The sequence below is a fragment of the Gracilinanus agilis genome, chromosome 3 (genome assembly GCF_016433145.1).
Source record: "Gracilinanus agilis isolate LMUSP501 chromosome 3, AgileGrace, whole genome shotgun sequence".
Taxonomy (NCBI): Eukaryota; Metazoa; Chordata; class Mammalia; order Didelphimorphia; family Didelphidae; genus Gracilinanus; species Gracilinanus agilis.
In genome coordinates this window covers 229,955,560-229,966,455 of record NC_058132.1, presented here as the reverse complement: position 1 = coordinate 229,966,455, position 10,896 = coordinate 229,955,560, and the positions used below count along the sequence as shown (strand labels likewise).

General features: G+C 38.8%; 1 pseudogene; it reads left to right on the top strand.

Annotated features, from left to right (window-relative positions):
• The first annotated feature begins 5,377 nt into the window (after nucleotides 1-5,377).
• On the top strand, nucleotides 5,378-10,410 carry LOC123241424 (annotated as a pseudogene).
• Nucleotides 10,411-10,896: the final 486 nt, after the last annotated feature.

Genomic DNA, 10,896 nt, shown 5'->3' with positions numbered 1-10,896 from the left:
TCTCTTCCAGCTCTCCCCTTGGGCTGAATATTACACTGGGAGATTTTAAGGGGTTGTCACCTCAAAACTGGGTGACCTGGATGGTCATGCCACCCCACAGGAGTTGGGGGTGAGGCTTCCCTATAAGATGAGGTATATGGTGGCCTGATCCAATTCTAAATAAGGATGGGTACACACAAACTTGCCTCCAATCAGTTAATTTCACAGCAGGTGGTCCAGCTTCAAGATGGAGATAGCCAGACCAAGCTGTGGTTCCCCTCTCCCTTGTTGTCTCTCAAGCACTCTGGAATGCTGTCTGACTGATGAGTGGCTTGTATTATTCATGAATCAGGGATTGAGGAAAGAGGTGAAGGGCAGAGGGATATTGGGGTGCCCTCTTTTCCCTCTTTTTCTATTTCCATTTCCTATTTATATCCTTTTCTATAATGGTAAGTTATACCGGAAAGGGTCTCTCAGCAAGGGCGGGTAATGGGTGAAGGAGACTAAGAGGTTGCTCCCAAAATGGAGTCCAAAAACTTAGCTGACTCAATTGTTGAAGTCTTGATGGGTGAGATGTGATGGAATGGCTTTGTTCAGGGAATCAGGATTTCAGTTTCCAAAGAATGATCCTCAGAAAGCCCTCAGGACTGGATCTGAAATGGGAGGTCCTCCTCCCCTCTCCTCCCAGGCCTCTGCTGGAAGTTCCTCCTCTCTTCCCTCCTTAGAGAAAATCCCCCAGAATTCTCTCTGGTCTCAACTTTCAGCAACTGTCAGCAACTTCTTTCTCTGGCTCCTTTTTGTCCCATCCCCCTTGTACAAATCCCATCCTTACAGCACATGGTTTTCCTCATATTAAACCAGACTTTCATTGTTGGTATGAATCCCAACTGGTCAGAGTCAATAATTTTTGTGATAACTTGCTGTAGTCTCTGCTAATATTTTATTTAAGATTTTTGCATATATGTTCATGAAGGTGATTGGTCTATAGTTTTCTTTCTCAATTTTTGGTCATTTTGACTTGGGAATTGGTATCATTTTTGCATCATAAAAAGAATTTGGTAAAACTCCTTTCCTTATTTTGTCAAATAGTTTGTACAGTATTGGGATTAATTGTTTAAATGTTTAATAGAATTCACTTGTGTATCCATTTGGTCCTGGGAATTTTTTTCTTCTTTTTTCTTTCAAGGAATTCCTTGAAGGCTTTGTTTAGTTTCTTTTTCTGAGATGGGATTATTTAAGTATTCTATATCCTCTTGTGTTAGCCTGAGCAATTTATATTTTTGTAAATATTCACCTATAATTATTGTCATATAATTGGGCAAAATATCTCTTAATAATTGCCTTAATTTCCTCTTCATTAGAAATAAGATTGTATTTTTCACTTTTGATACTGTTAATTTGATTCTCTTTTTTATTTAGATTAGTCAATACTCTATATATTTTATTTTATTTTCAAAGGACCAACTCCTAGACTTATTAGTTCAAGCGTTCTTTTAATTTTAATTTTATTAATTTCTCCTTTGATTTTTAGGATTTCTAATTTAGTTTATATCTGAGGTTTTTAAAATTTGCTCTCTTTCTAGCTTTTAAAGTTGCATTGATCTCCTCCCTCTCTATTTTTTTAAACCCTTGTACTTCGGTGTATTGTCTCATAGGTGGAAGATTGGTAAGGGTGGGCAATGGGGGTCAAGTGACTTGCCCAGGGTCACACAGCTGGGAAGTGGCTGAGGCCAGGTTTGAACCTAGGACCTCCTGCCTCTAGGCCTGACTCTCACTCCACTGAGCTACCCAGCTGCCCTCTCCCTCTCTATTTTGCTGATATAGGCACTCAAGAATATAAATTTTCACCTGAGTACTCTTTTGGCTATATACTATAGACTTTGATATGTTGTCTTCTCATTGTCATGTTCTTCAGTGAAATCAGTAATTGTTTCTTTGATTTGTTCTTTCACTCACCTCTTTTGAGGAATTAGATTATTTAGTTTCCAAATAATTTTAAATTTGCCCCTCTATGAACCCTTATTAATTATAATTTTATTGAACTATGATCTGAAGAAGTTGCATTCATTATTTCTGCTTGTCTGCAATTGTTTGCAATGTATTTATGCCCTAATACATAGACAATCTTTGTATAGGTACAATGTGCTACTGAAAAAAAGTATATTCCTTTTTATCACTATTCAGTTTTCTCCAGATATATATCAACTCCAGTCATTCTAATATTTCATTAACTTCCCTTACTTCTTTCTTATTTATTTTTGGTTTGATTTTTCTAGTTCTGATAGGGGAAAGTTAAGGTCCCCCACTAGTATGGCTTTACTATCTATTTCCTCCATAAGCTCCTTTAGTTTCTCCTTTAGAAATCTGACTGCTGTACCATTTGGTGCATATATGTTGAGTATTGATATTTCTTCATTATTTATACTACCTTTCTTCAAGATGTAATTACCTTCCTTATCTTTTTCATGAGATTTATTTTTGCTTTAGCTTTGTCTGAAATCATGATTGCTACTCCTGCCTTTTTTGTCTTACTTGTAACCCAGTAAATTCTGCTCCAATCTCTTACCTTTACCCTATGAATATTTACCTTTGTCAAGTGTGTTTCTTGTAGACAACATATAGTAGAATTCTGGTTTTTAATCCATTCTGCTATCTGCTTCCTTTTTATTGGTGAGTTCATCCCATTCACAGTAGTGATAACTATCTGTGTATTTCCCTAAATTTTGACTTTCTCTTTAGATTCTGCCTTTTCTCTTATTCCTCTTGCCCTCCCTTCTAACTTTGTGCTTTTAGTCAGTTTCTTCCATTTCCCTTCCCTAATGTTATTCCTCTTCCCAGCATCTCCCATCTTATTGATTTCTCTCTTACTATAGTGCCGTTTGAATGAGCCTCCGACCTTCTCCCTCCCTTGTATTGCTCTCCCCCCAAGCCCATTTATTAACCTTCTATTTCTTTATAGGGCATGATACAATTATCTGCCCCAATGTATCAGATTGTTCTTCCCTCTTTGAGTCAATTTCAATGCTCGTAAGATTTAAGTATTACCTGTCTCCAACCTCTTTCATCCTTCCATTGTATTGGTCTTCTACCCCTCCCCCATTAACTTCTTTATGAAATGTAAATACACCTCATTTTATCACTTTTCCCATTTCTCTTAGTATTATCCTCTTTTTTATCCCTAGTTATATATATATATATATATATATATATATATATATATATATTGACATGTCATTCTATATGATTTGTCACTGTTTCCTCTCTTCACTTCTTCTAGCTACTCTGATGATAATAACAATTTTTAAGAGTTACCAATATAATTTTTTCTTATAGGAATACAAATCATTTAAACTTATTGGGTCCATTAAACATTTTTTCCCACTTTCTTAATTACCTTTTGGTGTTTCTCTTGGGATCTGTGTTTGGGCATCAAATTTTCTGTTTAAATCAGGTCTTTTTTTAGCAATGCTTGCAAGTCTTCTATTTTAATAAATGACCATACTTTCCCCAGCAAGAATATACTCACTTTTGCTGGTAGTTGATTCTTGGTTGTAGACCCAGTTCCCTTCTTTTCTGGAATATCGTGTTCCATGCCTTCCGGTCCTTTACTGTGGATACAGCCAGGTCCTGTGTTAGCCTATCTGTGGCTCCATGATATCTGAATGTTTCTTTCTGCAGTTTGTAATATCTTTTCCTTGTTCTGGAAGTTCTTGAACTTGGCTATAACATTTCTGGGTATTTTGAATTTGGGATTTAATACAGGAGGTGATTTGTGGATTCTTTCAATCTCTACTTTACCATCTTGTTCAAGAATATTAGGGAAATTTTCTTGGATGATTTCCTGTAGAATGATATTCAGGCTTTTTATTTTCTCATGATTTTCTGGTAGTCCAATAATTCTTAAATTGTCTCCTCTGCGTTTATTTTCAAGGTCTATTGTTTTATCAATGAGGTGTTTCATATTTTCCTCAATTTTTCATTTTTTTGATTTTGTTTTATAGACTCTTGCTCTCTTGTGAAGTCATTTGCTTCTAGTTGTTTGACTATAATTTTTAAAGACTGAATTTCATCCCTGGCTTTTTTTTATCATCCTTTTCCTTTTGGATTGTTTTTCCTTTGTAAGTCATCTTTAACTTTCTGTGCCTTATTATCAAACTGACCAATTCTGGCTTTCAAACCACCATTTTCTTGTTTTAGTTCATGTGCCTCTGTTTCCAGATGACCTATTTTGATTTTTAAGTTCTTTTCCCAATTTTTTAGCTTCTCTTAATTGTTTTTTGAGTTGTGTTTTGAGTTCTTCCAAAGTCTGCGGCCAATTCACTGGATTTCCCAAGTTTTTGCTTGGTGTTCCTTGGTCATCCTCTGACCCATTTGTTCTTTGTTCATTACCTGGAAAGAAGCTATTGATTGTAATTTCTTTTTTTCTTTTTCTGTTGTTTACTCATATTTTTTTTCCTTCTTCTCCCCCTCCCCCCAGTCATTGGATGCATTCTTGTTCCTCTGTTTATTTTTTGGATCTGTGGATTTGGGCTTGTCTGTCCTGAAGTGGCTTCTTCTCTAATCTGCTGACGAACTGTTGATGCAAGTGGCCTGTTGTATTGATGAGCCCTGAGGTCAGATCTTCCTCAGCCTCCAGGACAAGTCAAAGGGGAAAGTGAAGGTGTGGAGGATGAAAGGAAGTTAAATTTGTCCTCCTCTCCTCCCCCTTGCCAGCTGCCTCCCCACAGGCTGCCTGGTCAGTGCCAGAGTCTCCAGTCATAGCACTAAGGTACTCTGTTGTACTTAATAGTTTTTCCCTGGGATCTCAGTCAACAGGATTCTTAGTGTGGATCTGAATACAGTAGATGGAGGTAAGGTGTTGGAGATTGGGCTTTCCTGTCCTCTGAAGGCTTCTTGTCTTCACTATTGCTAGACTGGATTAAGCCTGATATGTTGGAGCTGGATGCACCCTAAAGCCAAAATGCTCACAGGCAGAAACCCAAGATGGAGAAGTAGTGGCCAAAGTCTGTGAGACCAAGCTGCTCTCCTCTCTTCCCCTCTCCTCCACCTGCCTTCCTGTAGGCCATCCTGGTACTAAGGCACTTTGTTGCAGTTGTAAGCCTCACCCTGGGATCCCAGTCAGCTGGATTCAAATCACGGGGCTAAGTGCAGTATGGGAGGGAAGGAGTATTAGAGAATGGGCTTCCCTGTCCTCTGAAGGCTTCTTATCTGCACTATTGCTGGATTGGATTAAGACTGGCCATGTTGTTTTGGAGGAACTGGATGTGCCCTGAGGCCAAAGCTTCTAGAGGCAGAAGCTCAGGATGGAGGAGTGGTGGCTGATGCCCACTTGACTAAGCTATCTCCTCTTTCCCCTTTCCTCCAGATGCTTCCCTGCCAGCTATGGCCAGAGCACCCCATGTGGCAGCAGCAAGGCACTCCCTCTAGGCTGGACCTCTCACCTGAGACGTCAGAAACCACCAGTAACCACCAGGGTCTCAACACATTATATGGGGTAGGGGTCTGGGGACCTTCCTTCTTTATATTTTTAAACCCAAGAACTGAACCTTATCCAAGTACCTTTTAAGTTGAATTAAGCAGTAGAGTCTCTCGGTTCTGCCCTGTTGTTGAATTTGTTTTTGTGTTACTTCAAAGCACTTTGTTTTTGATTGGTGTGGACGGGTTTTCACAGAGGACTTGATTTTGCTTCCAAGCTGCTATCTTGCCTCCTGGAAGTCCCCTATTCCAATAATTCTTAAAATTGTCTCTCCTCAACATATTTTCCAGATCAATTGTTTTTTTAATGAGGTATTTAATATTGTTTCATTTTTTGATTTTTTTCTTGTTTCTTGATGTCTTGTGAAGTCATTATCTTCTAATTGCTCATTTCTTATTTTTAAATGATTTTCCTGAATTTTCTGAATTTCTTGCATGACCTTTTGATCCTCTTTTCCCAATTGGTCCATTCTTGTTTGCAAATTATTCTTCTCTTCCTTTCAGTTTTTTGCCTCAAGTTTCAGTTAGTAAATTCTGACTTTTAGGACACTATTTTCTTATTTTAATTCATGAGCTTCTGTTTCCAGATCACCTATTTTGCTTTTTAAGCTGTTGTTTTCCTTTTCCAATTTTTCTTCAACCTGTCTTATTTTATTTTTGAATTTTGAACTCTTTCAGAACCTGAGTCCAATTCCTTGATTTTTTTTTAGGATTTTCTGAACCTCCTTGGATCCTGTCGATCTCTGTTTGTTTTGTTTTTTGGACTTCATCCTCATTGAAACTTTCAATCATTGCCTACTTTTTTCCTATACTCATTCTGCACCACTACCCCTTGGCAACTGTGGGCTGTAAACTCCCTCTGTTCGTTTACTGGAACAGGTGGTTTGAGCTGCTCTGCCCTGCAGGGAATCTTCATTCTTCTCTCTCCTCTGCTGGTATGCTGGATCAGCATGGTGAGCTGACCTTCCTTGCTAATATGCCCTGGGGAAAAACCTTTGCTGTAGCCTACTGCTGCAGAGACTGAGGGTCTCCAACAAGATGGTCATCCCCAAGTTCCTTCCTGCCAGCCACTCTCAGAGCCTTGGATCTCTCATGGTATATCTGAGGTGCTCCATCACAGTTGCAGCTCCCTTCAGGGAATGCCACAGGAGGTCTCAGCACAGTAGGTGGGTGAGGGATGTTGGGTCTCTCCCTTATATTGGGATGTTGACTTTATCTGCCTACCTTTCAAGTTGTGCTCAGCAGGAGAGTCCTGTGGTTCCTCCTTGTTATTGGATTTGGATTTCTGTCTTTCTTGAAGAGCTTTTAAAATATTTGTATGGAAGGATAATCAGAGAGAGTTTGGCTTTTGCTACTCCTAAGCCACCATTTTGACTCCTATTTCAGGACATTATAAAGAAAAACTGTTCAGATATCTTAGAAACAGAGTATAAAGTGGAAAATGAAAGAATCCACACTTCACCCCCTGAGACAATTCCCCATGAAAACTCTTAGGAATATTATAGTCAAAATCAAGAACTTCTGATATATATATCTGAAGTTCTTGATATATATATATATATATATATATATATATATGTATATATATATATATCATGGTATGCAAGAATTTTTAGTGTTTTTATTATTGTTTTTTGTTGTTATTAAACAGTGAGTACAAATATAAACATTGAATGAGCATGCATAATGGAGAAAAGTGATATTTTCATAGAACTAGTTTGCTTTTTTCCTTTTTATCTCCATTTGAAGTTGATCAAAAGTATCATTGGCTATTTAATTTGTTTGTTTTTAAGACTTTATTTATGCTTATCTACATGTTGCTTCATGTATAATAAATGAATTGGGGAAGGGAATCAAAAAAGAGAGAAAACTGTACTGCAGTAGTCAGAAGTGAATGAACCAAATCTTGTTTTTTTAATTATGAATATCTTATTTTTCTTGGGAGTTCATTTCTGGAATAGAGTANAGAGAGAGAGAGAGAGAGAGAGAGAGAGAGAGAGAGAGAGAGAGAGAAACATCTTAGCCTTCTTTTTAGAATTGATGCAAAGGCAAAGGAGCAGCAAGGGCTAGGCAATTGGGGTTAAGTGACTTGCCCAGGGTCACACAGGAAGTGTCTGAGGGCAAATTTGAATCCAGGACATCCCATCTCTGGTCCTGACTATCCATTCAGCCAGGTATCATTGAGAATATCCACTAAGTCAGGTATCTTCGAGATTCATTCATTAAAGTATAAAAGGAGCATTATGAAGTATTTAGGATACAAATGAGTTTAGAGAACATGATTTTGTTCGAAGTATCTTTTTTTCTAGTAACACTAAGAATCTTCTGAATACAAAAAAGATTTGATGATAGGGTTGCCAATTTGTAGAACATAAACCACAGTACTGGTACTTGTACAGCAAAGGATTAAATGGGGCGGAGATTGCACGGTGTGAAATTGTCAAGAGGAGTCAGCCCAGAGCCTAGATTGGGAAAGTACACAATATGAGATGGAGAGGAACTAGAGATCCTATTGTATATATGCAAAAGTTTAGACTTAGAGAAAGATATAGGAGCTTCTCATCCAAAAGGGGAATTTCATAATTTAGCTTCATGGAAAATGAATTATTTGGGGATGATTATGAAAGCTAATATGTGACTAGATTAGTGCATAGCTGAAGTAGAGGGGTGATTGTGGTCATTAGAACTGATAAGATGGCTGAACTGAAACACTAATATAAATGTTTTCTTATCTGTGTATTCATTCTATTTCCCTAAATCAAACACATATGCCAATAAGGGAAGCGGTTATTTCCTTTTTTTTTTTTTAAATTACACTTAGTAGGCATTCACTGAATTTTGTTGAAATAATTTTAGTCAAATGCAATGAAACCAGTCCCGTTCCCTAATTTCCTCAGGTTACTTTTCTTTAATTTTACAACACAAGGGGTTTTAACCTTGTGCATTGGTGGAAGGATCTTAAAAGTTAGTATCAAACGAATTTAAATTCTGACTTTACCACTTGCCACTCGTATAGCTTTGTGCAAACAATTTGACCTGCGTCAGTTCCTTCTCCCTAAAATAAAGGGCGTGTGTGTGTGTGTGTGTGTGTGTGTGTGTGTGCACGTGCGCGCGCCCGCGCGCGCGTGTGGCGGGGGCGGGGTTGGGTGTTGTGGGGTGTCAGTGTTTAGCAGCTGCAGAACTGCATCCAGGAGATGGCGGTTGGTGGTGGGTGGTTCGCGGGCCGCCAGCTAGATGCTGGTTCTAGCCGGGCTTCCTGATGTGTCTCAGCTGCTAGCTAGGTGTGGCTGCCGCCAAGTACCTGCCATCAAGGAAGCAGGACTTCTTTGCAGTGATTCTGAATTTAGGAGAGATATCCCTGGACAGCGGTGATAGAGGCAGCAGTGGGAACAAATACTGGAGAAGGCGGTGCCTCTGCTAAAGGAAATGGAAACAGTTGTCAGGATTACAACGGAATATAATCCTTTTCTTCTTTGCTTTTCTCGCTATCTGTGGACTCGTTTCCTATATCAATATATATCAGTATGACTAATCATGGGAGAGTCTTCACCAGCAATTATCAGAAGACCAGAAGATAGAACGTGAAATTCCTGTTTTAGCAGCTCCTCAGAAAACGGATGCTATTCAAAGTGACTTTCCTGAGATTTTTGCCTCTTAAAAACCAGAATCCTGGAAGAGGGAGGCTTGGGAATCTAGATTAATCCTCCACAGGAAGATCCAAGGGATAGGCTGTATGATGATGCGAAGAGTTGGGAGGAGGAACACTTCCAGGCCAGCAAAGGAAACAAATCTGAGAAGACTATTAGCTGGAGAGGTACAGTGATTGAGCCTGGCCAAGGTACCTTCCCTTAAAATGCCAGAGCCAGGTCAGAAGTCTTCAACAGCGAAACTTAAAGGTCAGAAGAAACCAGTTCTCATCATTGAAAGGCAAGAGGCTGTAATGGAAGCATTTTGCCATGCATGGAAAGGATACAAAAAGTTTACTTGGCGATGTGATGAGCTAAAGCCATTGACACATTCATTCAAAGAGTGGTTGGACTGGGTCCCACACTAATTGATGCCCTGGACACCATATTGATTTTGGGTTTAAAAGAAGAATTTGAAGAAGCCAAGGCATGGGTGAAGATGGAATTGACTTTTGGAAAAAAATGTGGATGTAAATCTATTTGAGAGTACTGTCCAAATCTTGGGTGGATGTCTGAATACCTACCATTTATCTGGAGATAGTCTTTTTCTGGAAAAGGCAATAGATATTGGAAATTGGCTAGTGCCAGCATTCAACATCCACTGCAGGATTCCAATCTCTGATGTAAACATTGGCAGTGGTGTTGCCCACCCTCCATGGTGGACCTCTGAAAGCACTGTGGCCAAGGTGACAAGTATTCAGCTGAAGTTTATTGAGCTCTCTAGGCACCCTGGAGATAGGAGATTCCAGACAGGCATGGATAAAGTGATGAAACACATTCATTTTCTATCAGGGAAGAATGATGGCTGGTTCGAATGTTTACCAATACCAACAGTGGTGCTTTTATTCACCTGGAAGTCTATACTCTTGATGCATGACATGACAGTTACTTTGAATATTTGCTGAAGCAATGGATCCAGGAAGGAACGAAAGAAAATGAGATCACCTGGTATGCTTCTTGCCTGGTACCCTGGCTCTTGGAGCTCATACTAAACTGGCCAAAACTCACAGAAATTTGTTACCAGATGTATCATCAGACAGAAAGTGGCCTGAGCCTAGAGATTGTATAATTCAATATTCATCCCCAGGTAGGCCATAAAGATGTGGAGGTCAAGTTTTCAGATAGGCATAATCTGCTGGAACCTGAGACAATAGAGAGCCTATTCTATCTACATTGATTTCCTGGTGCCAAGAAATACCAGGACTGGGGCTGGGCGATTTTACAGAACTTCAACACATATACAAGGGTGAGGCCAAATTTACATAAATAAATAAAATGAAAGGCTTAGCCTAGATATCCTTTATTGTTGTTTCAAGCTCCAAATAGTTGAGTATATGAATCTATCACAGGGACAAGATCTATCTCATTGGCCTAGTGTGATTTAGTTTTTCTAGATTATCAAAAGGACAATTTTATAACATAAAATATCTCCAAGATGAATAATAGACATTCTATGATCCTTATGAACTGTTGCTATTCCCCAAAATAATAATTATGATGAAGAGATAAAATCATTCTAGGTCTATCTGCAGGTCAAGACTCCAAGAAATCTAATGAAGTAACAATCTGATGAATTAACTCAAAACTAATTCTTAATCCACAAAATATTCACTTAGCACTCCACTCTCACCAGGCCCCATGGTGGCATGGTGATATTAAAGAACTCTTGGACTTTTTTTTGTGATCAATTTATCAATATTCATGGCGTTGCTGCAAACTCAGCTTATACACCCTGCCTATACAGTCACCATGAAAT